This window comes from Jaculus jaculus, chromosome 10 (assembly GCF_020740685.1).
Source record: "Jaculus jaculus isolate mJacJac1 chromosome 10, mJacJac1.mat.Y.cur, whole genome shotgun sequence".
In the NCBI taxonomy this organism is placed as follows: Eukaryota; Metazoa; Chordata; class Mammalia; order Rodentia; family Dipodidae; genus Jaculus; species Jaculus jaculus.
Window position 1 is genome coordinate 51,690,571 of NC_059111.1, and position 17,978 is coordinate 51,708,548.

The following is a 17,978-nucleotide window of genomic DNA, read 5'->3' on the forward strand; positions in this document are numbered from 1 at the left end:
TACTTGTATAAAACATTGGCTAGACTTCTATAGAAAAAGAAAAAGTGCAATTCATTTTTATAACGGTTGTTAAAAAAAAGTTACTGAGAAACTTTAGCCCACAGATTCTATATGGCTATTGGTTTATTTGATCTGTCTTTACATACAATGTAAAGTGAAGTTTGTTTCTTTTGGCTTTTTCTGCTTTGGCCTTGAAATCAACAAACACAATTATGAGCACATGTAAGAGTGCCAAGTGCTTAGCACACTGAGTAGCAAATGATCTTTGTTGCCTCTGCTGCTGCTGTGCCTGGTGCCCTGTATAGGAATATTCTAAGTCTGGGCTGAGATGTTATTCCCCAGGGTCTGTGGTCTCCATCAGAGTTTGTGTCCTTAAGATAGCTATTTCTCCCAAGTCTCTGCATGCCTATTGTACCAGTCTGTATACCATCTTGTTCGTGGCCCATGGTTGATACAATAAATCACATGTTTTTGCTATCCACAGATAAAATATATAAAAATATATGAAATATGACTTAAATGGTGAAAATGTTGCCTTTTAGCCTTGGAATCAGTTAGGCATGGGACCAATGGCTGGGAAATGTTCCAAACTAATGTGTTCGATACAGGAGTTGATAGGGAGGAGGTGGTTACTATGAGGTTTAAAAGAGGTTGATCTGAAAACTAGGAAGTATGGGAAGTTTCCTAATTTGTTAGGTGGCATGAGGGATTGGTGGAGCAGGAGAACTGTATTAGCATTAAAAAAAAATACAGTTTTGCAGAAAGTAAAGTCAAGAGAAAGTACATTAAAAACATAAAAAATCAAGAATTACAAAACAACTGGAGAAATAGACATAATGAAAACACTTGATGTTTGAATTCTTCAGTGGAATTTATAACATTGCTATGAGACATAGACTGTATCTATAAGGAATATATTACAGAAAGCAATCTCCTTTCTTCTTTCAGAAATGATGGAATACATTTCAAAAACACAATTGCATTTTTTTGTTTATGGCAGCATGCAGTTCTCAAAGGATTTGAATCTTTATAGTATTTCTTGGACTTGGGGAAGGTAGGATAGAATCACATTTCCAGGACATTAGCTAATATCTTGAAAGGCTCTTGCTAAATCTCAAGTGATCTGCAGTAACATTTTACTGCTCTGTAACTATAGTTCCCTACATGTAAGTATATACAAATTGTTTGAAAGACTTCAAGCTGAACAACTGACAAAAATACACCACTGCTATTCAATTAAAAAATGTACTTTTCAAATGATATTCAAAATCTTAACATATATTTTCTTTTTTTTAGTGAGAAATACAAATTAGTGCAAACTAGGCTAAATTTATCTAAGAGGTTTTGTAAAATAATTTTTATTTTATTTTATTTTTTGTTGGAAGCAAGGTCTCACTGGCCCAGACTGACTTGGCTCTGAAGACTTCAGGCTGGTCTTGAACTCATGGCAATTCTCCTACCTTGGCCTCCAGAATGCTGAGATTAAAGGCATTTTCTACTATGTTTGTTGTAAAATAAGTTTAAAAGAAAAAATGTTTCAATAATAAACAATAAAACAGTCTTTCAAGTAAAAACAGAAGAGATATGATGCCAGGATTTCTATGAACTATAATCTCAGAATCTGGGAACTCAAAAAAATGACCATAATGTGACCAAGAATACACAGGTGCTTCTGAGCTTTCTATTTGTGCTTTCAAGGGAGAAAAATAATGAAGTGGGAGAGAGAAATGTTTTGTAATAATCTTGAGGATGTCTTATGCAAAGGCTTGAAACTACCACAAATAGCTGACTTTATATTACAGAATTAGAACTAGCTCATTAGGTAGTCTTCCTTCTGAGTAACGAAGTGGTGCAGGGCAATCACAGTCTTCTCAAATACAGATCATGTTACTCAGATACAAGCATTAGCAGGGAACTATATGTGGCAGGGCTGTTTGTACTTTATTTGCCCTTCCTATTGCCTGCTTTATAACATATGAGAAATTGCGAATAAGATCTGGATAATTTAAATTCCCTTCTAGCAAATCTTATTTTCTCCTAATAGTATACTGAAACTTGATAATATGTCAGATAAACAGCTCTGTCCTTTCAAAACTAATGCCAATTAAACTCGTAATTTAACTAACTTGGGTTGATTTGTATTTTCATCTTATAATGACACATGTAGATATATTATTGACACTTTAAGTTATATACTTATATTTTCCTGAATATATTTTAGGTTTATTCTAAAACATTTATGAAGCAATAATTTCAGAATTTTGAGATGTATCTATTTTATCAAATAATAATAGTAAAATGAAAATATACTGTAGGAGTTAACTTAGGAATACCTTACTCAAAGAAATTTCTTTACAAGGTTTGCACAGTTTAATATTTGGTAAGTGCTGTGGTCTAATAGTGTTTTCATAGCTTCTGATAGACTAGATCTGGCATCTCTTTATGTCAAAGTCCTATTTTTTTACAGTATATATTTCACATCAGCAGGAAATCTATTTTATGAAAAATATTGTGTTATCTTTGACAACCCTGAAGAAAGAAGCAAAATGAAGTATATTATCACACACACTGTTCATGGAAGCATCCAATGAGCAGGGTTTATATGTCTACAACATATGGTGGAAGTTTTCTTTTAATTTAGCCTTTGGGACATCAGTTCCATAATTCTGGCCAGATAGATGCTTCTAACTTCAATGATAATTGTGTCTGAGAGGACAATGGTTTTCTAAGCTTTCCAGCTTACATATTTTAGGCAGTGCCTATTAAAAAATATATCCATAACATTGATGACTTTGTTTTATGCTTAAAATGGAATTTTAATGTGTAAAATAAACATGTATTTACTTTTTAGTATTAACAATATGCCTTAAAAATGCTGGGGTATTCTTCCTTTGTGAATCTGCATGCACTTGACATTGGTCATTCTTTTAGGTGTTTCAACTGTTTCAAATGCAGGTACACAATATTATGTAACTCAGGTGCTTCTTAGCACAATGAAATATGGAATGTCTATAATCTCCCATCAAAAAGCTGTTGCTTTATCTGGATCGATTTCAGTGGTTTTTGGTCCAAACATAGAAAGGTATCTGTTGATTTTACAAGCCAAGTCTGACCTTTTTTTTTTTTTTTTTAAGAATGGAGTGAAGAAAAAAAATCATTCATATTTGAGTGAAAGAAATGTACAGAGGAAGATCAAGTGTGACCAGTGTCTCAACTATACTGGATGCTCTATAACTGAAATAAGGTGTTACTTATTATTACAAGTGTATCACATATTTGTCTTCAGTATCTTGAATAAGTGTGAACATATGAGTCACACAGGTCAAAAAAGCTTCATTTTTTTTTCTTTTTTTCTTTTTTGGTTTTTCGAGGTAAGGTTTCACTCTAGCCCAGGTTGACCTGGAATTCACTATGGAGTCTCAGGGTGGCCTCGAACTCACGGTGATCCTCCTACCTCTGCCTAAAAAAGCTTCATTTAAATATGGACTATATACAAGGGCTCTGGGTTTCCTTACATTGCCGCAAAATCAAAGGAAGCAGCAGTAAAATTATATAAATGGATTTTTATCATATTTTCTGTAATGTTTTAATGTATCTGATTTTTAGCAGGTAAATGCCCATTTAAAATTATAATTTTACTTACCAGTTACTATTTAAAACCTAAAGAAACTTTATGAAAGAGATTACTTTATATATTTAATTACATATTTAATTCCTCAGCCCAAATACAATAGCAGTAAAATTTCAAGTTGAATATATTAGATAAAAATTTATTATAAGTTTATGGGAAGTCATTACATAGCTATTTGAATAGGTGAAATAATACAGTTAAACAAAGTCACACTTCTAGATATAAGAGTTATAGACTAAAATAGGTTATGTGAAAACTCACAATTACTAATAATATTAGCTCTTAATTTCTGAAAATCATAATTTCTGTGTGGATATTTACCAAATCTTATTTCATAATACTTAAGTGTGAAAAAATATTACGCCACACATTACTATGCAATATCTGACCAACTTTTAAATTAAAAATCTATCACCTAAGGATATGACATACTTTTTCACATTTGTTTGTGATTCATAAAAGAATAGCACAGGATGTGTAAAAAATAGTTAACACTAAATGCAATACTTTTTATAGTTCTTACTATAAGCATTCACATAATATATAATATATCAAGTTCAATGTGTTAAACAAGCATATTTTAGAAGATTGTAACTATACAATAATATAGATTTACAAAGAAAATTGTGTGATGGGTTTGGTTATATATTACTTTGTAACAAATGGCTCAAAATAACAATATTATTATCACTTACAGCCCTGTTGGTTGCCTGGATTCAGCTGGATAGTTCTAGCAAAAGCTTTCTCAGGTTACTCCAATCATATGGATGATGGTTAGCTGCAGGGGAAATTCAATTGAATGTCCAGAATTGTTCCTGCACATAGCTGGCACTTGATACTGGCTATTGTCCGGGAGCTGGGCTGTCTAGTGGAGGACTGTTCAGAAGTTTCTTCATGGACATAACCAGCATGGTGTTGTGGTTAACATCAGGTATGAAATGCTCAACAGCAAGCATTCCCAGATGCCCAGGCAGAAACTGAATGCAAAGCTGGTTATAATTTAGCTTCAGAAGTAGCACAGTACTGGTTATGTCATATTGCCATAGTGGCAAATTTAAAACTCTGATTCAAGACTAAGTGATTAGATTATACTTCCTGGTATTGGGTACAGTGTGCAGGCATAGGAAGCAAAGTAACTTATTTCATGGTGACCATAATTTAAGAGTAGATTCCATAGGATTTCACACTACAGAGCTTCGTGACAAAATCCATCTTGCTACCTGTTTTTTTTTTTTCATGTTTTTGTTGTGTTTTCTAAAATTATTTTGTTTACTGCTTTGAGACAGATAGAGAAAGAGGAAAATAGAGAAAGAGTGGACATGCCAGGGCCTTCAGCTACTGTGAACAAGCTCCAGTCACATGAGCCACCTTATGCATCTGGTTTATGCAGGTACTGGGGAATCAAACCTGGGTGCATAGGCTTAACAGGCAAGCCCCTAAACTGCTCAGCCATCTCCCCATCTCTTCAACCCCCTGGTTTTTTTTTTTGTTTTTTTTTGCAATTATTTTTTGCAATTATATATACATACATATATGTGTAAATATATATGTGTGTGTGTGTGTATATATATATATATAATAATAAATATATATATAAATATATATAAATATATATAATATATATAAATTATAAATATATATTATATATATATATATATATATATATATATATATATATATAATTTTTATTGGAAACAGAGATAGGGGAAAGGGAATGGGTTTGCTACGGCCTTTAGCCACTGCAAAAACAAAAACAAAAACAAAAAAAACCCAGACACATGTCACCTTGTGCATATGGCTTGTGTGGGACCTGGAGAATCAAACCTGGGGTTTTAGGCATCACAGGAAACACCTTAACTGCTAAGTCATCTCTCCAGCCCACTTAATTTATTTATTTTTATTTGAGAGAGAGAGAGAACAAGGAAAATGGAGAGAGAGAATCAGTGTGCCAGGGCTTCTAGCTACTTCAACTGAACTCCAGACACATATGCCACCCTCTGTATCTGGTTTATTTAGGTACAAGGTAATAAAACCTGGGTATTGGGCTTTGCAGGCAAGTGTCTTAACCTCTAAGTTATCTCTCCAGGTCGTTTTTTTTTTTTTTTTTCCTCCTTGAAGTAGAGTTTTGCTCTAGCCCTGGCTGGTCTAGAATTTACTATGTTGTCTCAGGCTGGCCTCAAACTCAGTGTTCCTCCTGCATCACCATTAAAGGTGTGTGCCACCCCACAGGGCACTCACTACCTGTGCTTTTACAGTTGATTTTATTGTAGGCGTATCACAACTATTCATTTAGCAATTTTCTGTGGATCCCTTCTCTGTGCAAAAGACAGAAGTGAGTGAGAACAGAAAACATATGTCCTTCTGAGGTATTTTTTTTTTTTACCATAAAACTTTGTAGAAACCTTCTGCAAAAGCAGATTCCTTGAAAAAAATAATAGAGGTAGAACCTTGAAACTTTAAAAACATACAGAAATAAGGTAAGAAAGGCAGTAAGAGTGGTAATTGCCATTTCTTCTATAGGATACTGTTATAGAGAATTGTGAAGAGTCAGGTGGAAAAGGAACAATTTTAGATCACTGAGGAACAATTGAGTTTTAAAATTATTTTGGTGTTGTTCTAACATTCTCAATATTCTCTTGAATATTCTTGGTGGCTTAGTAGAATGTTTGAACTTTAAAATCAGTGCAAAATGCAGCTTTACTCACTCCTGTTTTTTTTTTTTTTGTGTGTGTGTGTTTGCTTTGAATGATATTATAAGGGAAATCATACCACTGTAATAGAAAGGCTACTCACTATACAAAGTATGGTGCATAACCCAGGGTTCCCAGTTTATTTCATATCTATGGTTTTCCTCTGACTAGACGTACTGGTTTTCTGAGTGTAACCTAGAAACTTCAACATGTTTTCCTGAGGCCTCTTCAAAGCCCATTACCATTGCAACAGCAAGTTTTTCTCTCAACATTTCACATGTTTTCAAAGTTTGAAACTATATGTCATTTGTAGAGGAATTGTCTGTCATGCCTTACCAATGAACCCCAATGCTGTTCTACATAAAAGTTTTACTTTCTCAGAGGTCCTTCACTGATGCTTTCCTTTTGGCATTCAAAGCATAGATAACATACATATTTCACAGGCAAACGAGAACAATAAGTCATATAAACTGTAGTACCTACCATACAGACTGTCCATGGGTTCCATCTGAATGGTCCTGTTTTGAGGGGGAGAGTAAACTCTTGGATGTTGTCAACATAAATTACAATATTGTGAGGATAATCAAGCAAATTACTCTGAGATATAAATATTTGTGGATTTTTAGTTCATAAAGCACAGGCATTGGAGATATATGTAATCCATACAAAAACCCTTCCTATTGCTGCTCAGATTCTAGACAGCTGGTAATTTTCTTGTGACCATTTCTGGAAGCTGTGGAGCACTTATTAGAAAGGGTTTGATCTTGATTTCTATCAGGGTAGTTGCCCTCTTCCCCAGGTTTGCTCATTATATACCTTCTTATCCTACTGTATGATAAATGTTGAAGAAGGTATTCACCTGCAAAATGGAAAATGGTTTTCATTTTTGGTTTAAATTTTGGTTTACTTACACTTAACAGTTACTCATTGTTACAGCCATCTCCATTTATGTTTGTTTGCTTATAAATAAAATGAAAATGTAATGTTCTTATTGTCAGATTTAGTTACTTTTGATATTTCATTGATATTGTGGCTGTGGGTGAAGTTCAGTAGGAGAATTCATACCTATTATGTGCACAGCCTTGGGGGCAATCTTCAGAACAACAAAATAAATATGTGAATGATTGAGTAAATAAATAATTTTGATACCACGAAGCTTGATAGGAAAATCTATAAAAATTCAGGGTTTTATTCTTTACTCACTGACCATTGTTTACAGATTTTATTTTCAACCTCTTAAATATGTTGTTCACTTTCCACTAAATTGATACAGTTGATAAAATAATGGCCTGACATTCACTTTCCTAAATTTGTCCAAAGGTATTTTAAACACACAACTATGCATTTGTCTTCCAATTACATACCTTACTAAAAAGCAGTGATTTAAAACATTTTAATGTTTATTATTATTATCATTATTAGTATTATTATTAGCAACATGCTTTGAAAGGAAAACATGTGTTGGTACCTCCCTTTCCCTCATCCCTGTCCCCATTGCATTGTGGATGTTCATAAGTGGGGTTGTAGGTATTCCCCATGGGGTTGTGGTTTATGTTTTGTTTGCTTATCTTCTTTTTTTCTTACAATGATCATATAAAAGATGTTAATTAAAGATGTCCATGTGTACCTAGCTGTTGATGGACTCTCCATAATCAAAACATCATTACTGGACTTCTGGTTAAGATGGTATCATAGGGACCACACCAAAGCAGCCTAAGGAGGGAAGAGGAAGAAGGAAAAGGAGGAAAAAAAAAACAAAAAACAAAAAAACAGCAAAGTCTACTTTTCTATCCAAAAGTGAAGGTGCATAAGAAATTATCCACCACAGCAGAGAAGTAGGAGAGATCCCAAGCATCTAGATATTACAAAAGCAGGCAGAAGCAGCTCCAGCAGTGGCAGCAACGGGTCCGCATGGCCTTGGTTGCCAGGCTGTGCCTGAGCAGCAAGAAAAGAAACGTGAGCGGATTCTCCACTCACACCAGCCTCCTCGCAAATTCAAGAAACCTATGGGGAAGATAGCAGAGACCATCTTATCAACTCATGAGGGAGAAGATTATAGGGATCAGTGGTACAAATTCAGCCATCATCCACAGCCTTCCCTCCAGCATAAATGCCAGAAAGTACTGGAGACCTAGTGAAGGGAACTCACCAGGGCATCCTGGGCTAGAGCGAGACCCTACCTCCAAAAAAACAAAACAATCAAAACAAAACAAACAGCAACAACAAAAATAAAGAAATCAAAAAGGACCCAGAAGGGCTGGAGAGATGGCTTAGTCATTAATGCATTTACCTACAAAGCCAAAACACCTCAGTTTGATTCCCCAAGACCTACATAAGCCAGACACACAAGGTGGCACATGCATCTGGAATTTGTTTGAAGTGGCTGGAGGCCCTGGCATACCCATTCTCTCCCTCCCTCTCTCCCTCTCCCTCTCCCTCTCCCTCTCCCTCTCTCTTTCTCCCTCTCCCCCCCCCTGCTTACTCACTCTCAAATAAATAAACAAATTAAAATATTTTTTAAAATGCTGGGAGCTGCAGCTGCTCTTTGACCTCGGGAACTGCAGCTGGTCTTTGATCTCCAGGCACAGAGGCCTTATCGTACAGCCTTGGTGAAGCTGACTTCAGACACGTAGGCATTATTGAGAAAATTTTATTTTCTGTATGTAAGCTTGTGTCTGTCTGAATAAACCTGAGCCTTGATCAGAACTTGTCTTGGCTCCATTCCTTGTGTTCTTGTCTCAGATTCATTCCCACTCCCTCCTTCAGGGTCTGTTTTGATTTGCCGCAGGCCGACACAGCATGGCGCCTAGAACAGGGACCTGAACATGAGGGGCTTAAGTGAGGAACACCAACATCAACCCAGGATCCATGGAAAAAAGTGAAATTTAAAAGAGGACTGTGGTCGCCCACTCAGCCTTCTGGAATAAGGTAAGTACTCACAATTATGGGACAAGCAAAGAGTAAAATAGAGCTAATTGCTGTACTAAAAGATATTTTAAAAGTACAAGGAATTGGAATTGCTTCAAGTTCTTTAAGCAATTTTTTTTTTTTTGATTTTGATAATAAAATGAGCCCTTGGCTTATAGAGCAGGGAAAATTCTAACACCAGATGATTGGAAATCTCTAGGTAAAGCTTGTTTATCAGAAGGATTTGTTCTTTTGGTTTGTGGTGTGTGTGTGTGTATGTGTGTGTTCATTGTGCTTGCTAGTTATGTCATGTTTATGACTGTTTGTAACTAAAGATATGAGACGGACACAGGTAACACCCCTTTCTCTTCTAGAAAACCATTTCAAGGATATCAAAGAACTGAGCATAGAAATTAAAGAGGAACAGTCAAATGTCTTTTGCAGGAGTGAATTTGCCAGATATTTGTTCTAGGTCAACTTCACCTTACATAGCTGATTATTAAAAACAACAGAACTCTCTCTGAAGAGGTAACGTATAATTTGACAAATATTAAAAAAAAAAAAATTGTAATGTCCTGTTACTTAAAAGGAGGAGGCAACTGACCTGACTTCTGTGCCAGCCTGCCTCAAGATAATAACACAATTTGCCTTAGTTATTCCTAATAAAATCATTTCCAAGTGTGGTTGGTATTAATGACATAAAATTGTATTAAGACTACTTTCTTTTTAGTAATAGGATGAATCAATTTGGTATAATTTTTTAATAGCCTTATAAGAAAGATGGTTAATGATGGGGTGAGATGAATTGACTGAAGGAACTGGGAAGGAATTTTTTCAATGTTGGGACATAGAGTGCTTGTTAAAAATGTCTTTTGAGAGCTGGAGAGATGGCTTAGTGGTTAAGCGCTTGCCTATGGAGCCTAAGGACCCCGGTTTGAAGCTCAAGTCCCCAGGGCCCACATTAGCCAGACGCACAAGGGGGTGCATGCGTCTGGAGTTTGTTTGCAGTGGCTGGAGACCCTGGTGTGCCCATTCTCTCACATGCTCTCTCTCTCTCCCTCTTTCTCTGTCAAATAAATAAATATGAATATAAAAAAGTATTTTAAAAAAATGTCTTTTGAGTGGTACTTAGATCAGAATGTTAAAGTATGTAAATAAAGGTGTGTGGATGTAAATAAAAGAAAATTTCAGGCTAAACCTAAAAACCATGCCTAAAGCTAGAGGTTTTTAAACTGTTTATAAACTCTTAAGGAAAAAAAAACAAAACTAATTTTCAGGCTAAAATATTTTGGGATAGCTTGCTTAAGCGTTATCAAATTTAAGTCATGGGTAAAACACAAAATTGTTTTATGTTCATAAAATTTTCTGTGGTACATGAAATCAATAGCTATCAAGTTTAAGCCAAAATCATTGGTTGTCAAATAATGTTTTTTTCTTTCAAAAAGATTTATCAAGGGTTATATTAATATTTATCTAGCTGTTTTGGCTCAGAAAAGAACAGATTCTACTTTATTGTATGTTAAGTAACTGTCTCAGTTTTGGCATCTTAAGTCCAGTACTTATAACAAAATTAACCCTTAGGACATATTCTCTACTTTAGGGTACAGCCTCATGCTCAAACAATGGTCCTCATCTAAGAAGAAGAAGAAAAAAAAAAATTCAAGCTCCATGGTTCTGTTTCCAATGTTCTCTGGGTAATTTGTGTCCACACAGGTATCTGAACTAATCAAAGATGTTTTCACACAGGTGCTAAGACCTTATACTGTCTTACTTGTCCTTTTCTTATAATTTCTAGGTTAAATTAGTGAAGTTTGTTAATCAACTGGTACTGTTTTCAAGACTGGTAACAGGTTCTGCCTACATTTATAAATGTTAGATTTTTAAAATGTGAGATGTGCCTACTTTCTATACCTCAGATATATGGCTTATGCTGCCACAGTACAACAAAAGTTTTAAAGATATGACAGAATGATTTTAGAAGCCCTTGTGCCATTCTTTAACTAAGTCTATTTCAGTAACTAAATGTGCTCTATATGTACATACATCCAGACTGCTGTAACTTCCTTTCTAAGTGTGTTAATCACCTATGTATAAGCCAAAGCCAATTGGAATCATTGGAGTATAAAGTGTCAATATTTTGGCCTGTGCTCCCATGTCATGAGGCCATTGGAGATGATGGGACACTTCCATATTGGCCCCCTTGTAAGTCACCTGTCTTCCTGAGCATGGAGGATATTGAGACCCAAACAAAACTGGTGTACAATGAAAAACAGAAGAGTCACAGTTGAGGAGCAATCAGTCCTCATGACTTCCCAAAGAAGAGAAAACTACTTGGCCAGCATGGCCCTGACTCATCCTAGCAGGAAAAAGACACTAGTAAGCTATGGGGCTACTCCTGTGTCCCTAAAGTCTCTTTGGAGAGCCATTAATGACCTCCAAAATTAATCCTCAATAAGTTTTGGCTATCTGCATGTTCTTAAACACTCAGAGAGAAATGTATAACCAAAAATAAAAAAAAAATACCTTAGATATATGAATGGCCTATTAAGTAACACAAGAGCTTTTCAAGAGGGGAAACAAACAAACATTAAGACATGTTTTCCACATAGTTCTAATTCTATAATAAAGAAAAAGAACTGTAGATGTTCAAAGGGTTATTTTCAAAGCTAAAATATGTAAATAAGTTCTGAGACCAAAAAATATAGTTTTACACCCTCTAATGGCACCCAATAGCTCTGTATTATCAAGATTAAATGTGTATATGTTTCTGATAACTATGCTAACATCTCATCTGTTTTACAAGCCATGTTGAATACTACTGTGCCATTTAATGAACAGTTCTGAAAGAAAATCTCAGCCAGCTCATCCTCAGATGGTCCTGAGACAATCCAAGCCTTTCTACCTGGATTCCCTCAATCTCCAAAAAGACAAGTTTGCTGTGTGCTCACCTCTCATTAACTCTTTACCTTTATTCTTTCTCCTCAATGTTCTCTTTCAAGACTATCTTGCGACACTCTGGGGTCCATTAAAATAGTTCCCCTCTCTGGGAGAGACTCTGTAACTGCAACAAGTTGCCACTTCATGTCCCATTCAGCAGGAAATAGTAAATGATCTGATATCTTCAACCCAGTCCCCTAAAGCAGTTAGAGTGTCTTCTAATGAGAGGGAGAAATAACAGGGGATTAGATCTACTCTTCCTACAACAAGGAGGATTATGCCAAGCCCTGGGAGAGCAATGTTTTTATATCAACAATTTGGGTATCATTAGAGATAGCTTAGCCATGGTCTGCAAGAAACCAGAGGGGACGCTGCATAATCAATGGACAAATCTCTTTTGTCAGGGAATAAATTAATGCAGTACAACTCATGGTGCTAAGTACCCAGTACCATCCTTTACAACCTCTCCCCTAATAAGGATCCAAGATTGGGCCCTCCTAAATTACAAGTATGTTTAAAGTTTCTCAAATACACATAGCCAATTACAGAGCTTGATTGGAATGCCATGCAGATCACCAATGAATCTGAATTACCTCTAAAACTTACAATGCTACTTATGAAAATTGGATAAAGGTCAAAATGCACTTGGAAGGAATTTGGCACCATGATAATATTTCATTAGATTTGGTTAGTTTACATGCAGAAATTCTAGCTATACAGAACAGTAATCTTGATTTTGATGCCACTAAGGCTGCTAACGATTTAATTACTGCAATTAAGTCTGTGTTGCCTGGTTGGAACCCTCTAAGTTCCTGGAGAGGCAGCTTTGTAGCTGTGGGAGTTTGCCTTCTGCTTCTCTTATGCCTATTGCCTATTTTCTTCAAATGTCTAATGAAGTCTATTGTGAATGTTCATGCAGAGGTCCCAGCTATGCACCATAGAACATGTCCTTGGCTCCCTCAGACTTATCCTAATTTTATCCAGCTGGTAGCCAGAGACAGGTAAGATCAGGGGAGGAGACATCCAACCTAAGACAGGGCATGTATTGAAGGATAATATGTTTGTCCTATGATGGATAAGGATGTTCTTCTGGCTCTGACAACCTAAGACAGGCACAGTTGCTTCTTTTAATAAATAAAGTAGGGGGAGATGTTTGGAGCTACAGCTGCTCTTTGACCTCAGGAACTGCAGCTGGTCTTTGATCTCCAGGCACAGAGGCCTTGGTAAAGCAGACTTCAGTCAGAGAGGCATTATCATATAGCCTTGGTGAAGCAGACTTCAGACATGTAGGCATTATTGAGAAAGTTTTATTTTCTGTATATAAGCGTGTGTCTGTCTAAATAAACCTTGATATTGGCTCCAATCCTTGTGTTCTTGTCTCAGATACATTCCCACTCTCTCCTTCAGGGTCTGTTTCGCCTCTCATTCTGCAGGTTGGCACAAAAAAAGAAGATACAGGGAACCATTTTAATGAAATAAGGAAGTCAATAGAAGACATGATTAAGGAAACAGAAATACTAAAGAAAACCCAGTCAGAAATACTACAAATTAAAAAGACAGAAAGTCAAATAAAACACTCTGTAGAAAGTCTCAGCAAAAGAATGGATGAAAAAGAGAACAGAAAATCTAAACTAGAAGACCAAGTGGCAGATCCAACAAAGAGAAAGACAAGCTAACAGGAGGTATGAATGGAAATTTCAAGATATTCAGGACACTATGAAAAGATCAAACATGAGAATTAAGGGTATAGTAGAAGGGGAAGAATTTCACTCCAAAGGCATAGTAGGCCTTTTCAATAAAGTCATAGAAGAAAATTTCCCCCAGATTGGGAAAGAGATGCCAATGCAGTTACAGGAAACCAAACAGAAAAAAACCTGGAATGAACTTCTCTTTAACTAAATTACCAAACATGGAAACCAAAGAAAATATATTGAAAGCAGTTAGAGAGAAAAAGAGAGTCACTGATAAAGGCAAGTCCATCAGGATTATAGAAAGGATTGGAATGATGTATTGCAAGTTTTGAAAGACAACAACTGTCAACCAATAATACTTTACCCAGCAAATCTATCCACCCAAATTAATGAAGAAATAAGGACATTCCAAAACAAGAAAAGACTAAGAGAATATATGATAACTAAGGCAGCTCTTTAGAAAATGCTTAAAGGGATCCTCCATGCTGAAGATTAAGGAAAGCACACATATGATGAAACAGGAAAAATAAATCATATTCATAAAACAGTTAATATAAGAGAGTAAAGAGAAAAACGGAAGCCTTACAAAACAAGAAGAATGGCCAGTATAAATATATACCTTTCAATAATAACTCTTAATACCAATAGCCTCAATGCTCCAAGGAAAAGATACAGGCTTGCATATTGGACTAAAAGGCATGACCCTTCTGTTTGCTACCTCCAAGAATCTCATCTCTCCAGGAAAGGATGGTAAATGGTATTACAAGCAAATGGGTCTAGGAAAAAGCATGTATTGCTATTCTAATATCTGACTGGTTAGACTTCAAACCAACATGAATGAGGAAAGATAAAAAAGCTCACTTTTTATTGATTAAAGGAAAAATTCAGCAGGAGGACATTACAATTTTAAATATATATGCATCGAAAATGGGTGCTCTCACTTTCATCGAACAATCTCTATCAGACTTAAGGTTACAGATAGCACCAAGCACATTTGTGGGAGATGATTTCAATACCCCACTCTCATCTATTGACAGGTCAACCCAGCACAAAATAAAAAGAGAGACATCTGGGTTAAATGGTGCCATGGAAGAAATATACCTAACAGATATCTACAGAACCTTCTATCCAAATGCTACAAAATACACATTTTTCTTAGCAGCACATAGAACTTACTCTAAAATAGACCATATATTAGGACACAAAGCAAATCTTAACAAATACAGAAAAAGTGAAATCATCCTGTGCTCTATCTTATCACAATGGGATTAAACAAATCAGTAGCAAGAAAAACTACAGAGCATATACAAAATCATGGAGACTACATAGTACACTACTGAATGATGAATGGGTCATTGAAGAAATTAAATAGGAAATCAAAAAGTTCACAGAATGAAATGATAATAAGAGCACAACAAAAAACATTTGCAACACAGTGAATGCAGTTCTAAGAGGAAAATTTATGTCTTTAAGTACATATATTAAGAAATTAGGAAGGTCACAAGCAAACAGTTTAATGCTTCACTTTAAGACCTTGGAAGAAGAGGAACAAGGCAACAAAAAATCAGTAGATGGGAAGAAATAACAGATTAGGGAAGAAATTAATGACATAGAAACAAACAAAAAAAAATACAGTGTTAATGAAACAAAGAGTTGGTTCTTTGATAGGATAAACAACATTAATAAATTCTTAGCAAATCTGACCAAAAGATAGAGAGAAGAGATACAGATTAGTAAAACTAGAGATAAAAAAGGCACTATTACAACAGATACCAAAGAAATTCAGAAAATCATAAAGACCTAATTTAAGAACATATAATCTACTGTTAGAAAATTTGAATGAAATGGATGATTTCCTAGATTTATGTGACCTATCAAAATTTAATCAAGATGAGGTAAACCATTTAAATAGAGCTATAGCAAGTACAGAGATCCAGGCAGTTATAAAAATATCTTCCAACTAAAAAACATCTGGGCTCAGATGGAGTCACTGGTGAATTTCACCATAACTTCTCAGGAGAACTAACACAATGCTTCTCAAATTTTCCATAAAATTGAAAAGGAAGGAATACTACCAAACTCCTTCTATGAAGATAGCATCATCCGTATGCCTAAACCAGACAAAGACAGAACAGGAAAGGAAAAGAAAAGAAGAGAAAAGAAAAGAAAAGAAAAGAAAAGAAAAGAAAAGAAAAGAAAAGAAAAGAAAAGAAAAGAAAAGGATTACAGACCAATCACCCTCATTAACATAGATGCAAAAGTTCTCAACAAAATATTGTAAACAGAATAAAAGAATATATCAGAAAGATTATTCACCCCAACCAAGTAGGCTTTAGCCCAGAGATGTAGGAATGGTTCAACATATGCTATTTGGTAAGTATAATACACCATATAAATGGACTAAAGGGCAAAAATCACCCGATCATCTCAGTAGATGCAGAAAAGGCATTTGAAAAAATACTACATTCCTTCATGGTAAAAGTCCTTCAGAAACTGGGAATAGAAGGAAAATGTCTCAACATAATAAAGGCTATTTATGACAAACATATAGCCAACATAATACAAAATGGGGAAAAACTTGAAGCTTTTCCACTAAAATCAGGAACAAGACAAGGGTGCCCACTATCCCTACTTTTATTTAATATAGTACTGAAATTCCTAGCCATAGCAATAAGATGAGAGATACTCATAAAAGGGATACAAATTGGAAAGGAAGAGTTCAAATTAGCCTTATTTGCAGATGATATGATTCTATAAATAAAAGATCCTAAAGATTCTACCAGCAAACTGTTATTGCTTGTAAGCCTTTTAGCAATGTAATAGGACACAAAATAAACACACAGAAATCAGTAGCTTTCCTATATAGTAACAACAAACATGTGGAGTGTGAAATCAGGGAATCACTCCCATTCACAACTTCCTCAAAAGATAACAATAATAATGCATCTTGGAATAAACCTAAACAAAGAAGTGAAGGATCTATAATGAATACTTTGAAACACTCAAGCAAGAAATTTCAGAAGACACAAGGAAATGGAAAGACATCTCATGTTCTTGGATTGGAAGAGTCAATATTGTGAAAATGACAATCTTACCAAAAGCAATCTGCACATTTAATATAATCACCATTAAAATTCCAATGGTATTCTTCACAGAATAGAAAAAAGAATCCTAAAATTCACTTGGAAGCATAAAAATATTGCATAGCCAATAGAATTTTGAGCAACAAAAATAAGGCTGCTGTCATCACCATACCTGACTTTAAGCTATATTACAAGGCCATAGTAACAAAAACAGCATGGTACTGGCACAAAGACAGACATGTAGATCAATGGAACAGAATAGGGGTCCCAAATGTTAATCCAAGCAGCTACAGCCATCTAATTTTTGACAAATATGCCAAAAATATTCACTGAAGGAAAAAAAGCCTCTTCAGCAAGTAGTGCTGGGAAAACTAGATATCTATTTGTAGAAGGATGAAAATAGAACCTTGTGTTTCTCCATGTACAAGAGTCAAGTCCAAGTGGATCAGGGAACTTAATATCAGACCTTAAATTTAAATGCTAGAGGAAAAGGTAGGGGAAACCCTTCAACATATTTGCATGGGCAGTGGCTTCCTGAATATAACCATAGTTGCTCAGGAAATAAAATCATTGATCAACCTCTGAGATCTTGTGAAATTATAAGTATTTGGTATAGTGAAGAACACTGTGAATAGAGCAAAGAGACAACCTACAAAATTGGAGAAAATCTTTGCCAGCTATACATCTGACAGGGGATTGATATTGAGAATATGCAAAGAACTCAAAAAATTAAGCAATAATAGATCAAACAACCTAGTCAAAAATGGGATATGGAACTAAACATCTAAAAAATGTTCTACATCCTTAGGTATCAGGGAAATGCAAATTAAAACTGCTTTCACATTCTATCTCACTCCTCTCAGAATGGTGTTCATCAAGAAAACAAATGACAATGTTGGCGAGGGTGTCGAAAAATAGGAACCCTTCTACACTGTTGGTGGGAATATAGTCTGGTACAGCCATTGTAGAAATCAGCGTGGAGGTTCTTGAGACAGCTAAAATTAGATTTACTATATGACCAAGCTGTAGCTTTCCAAGA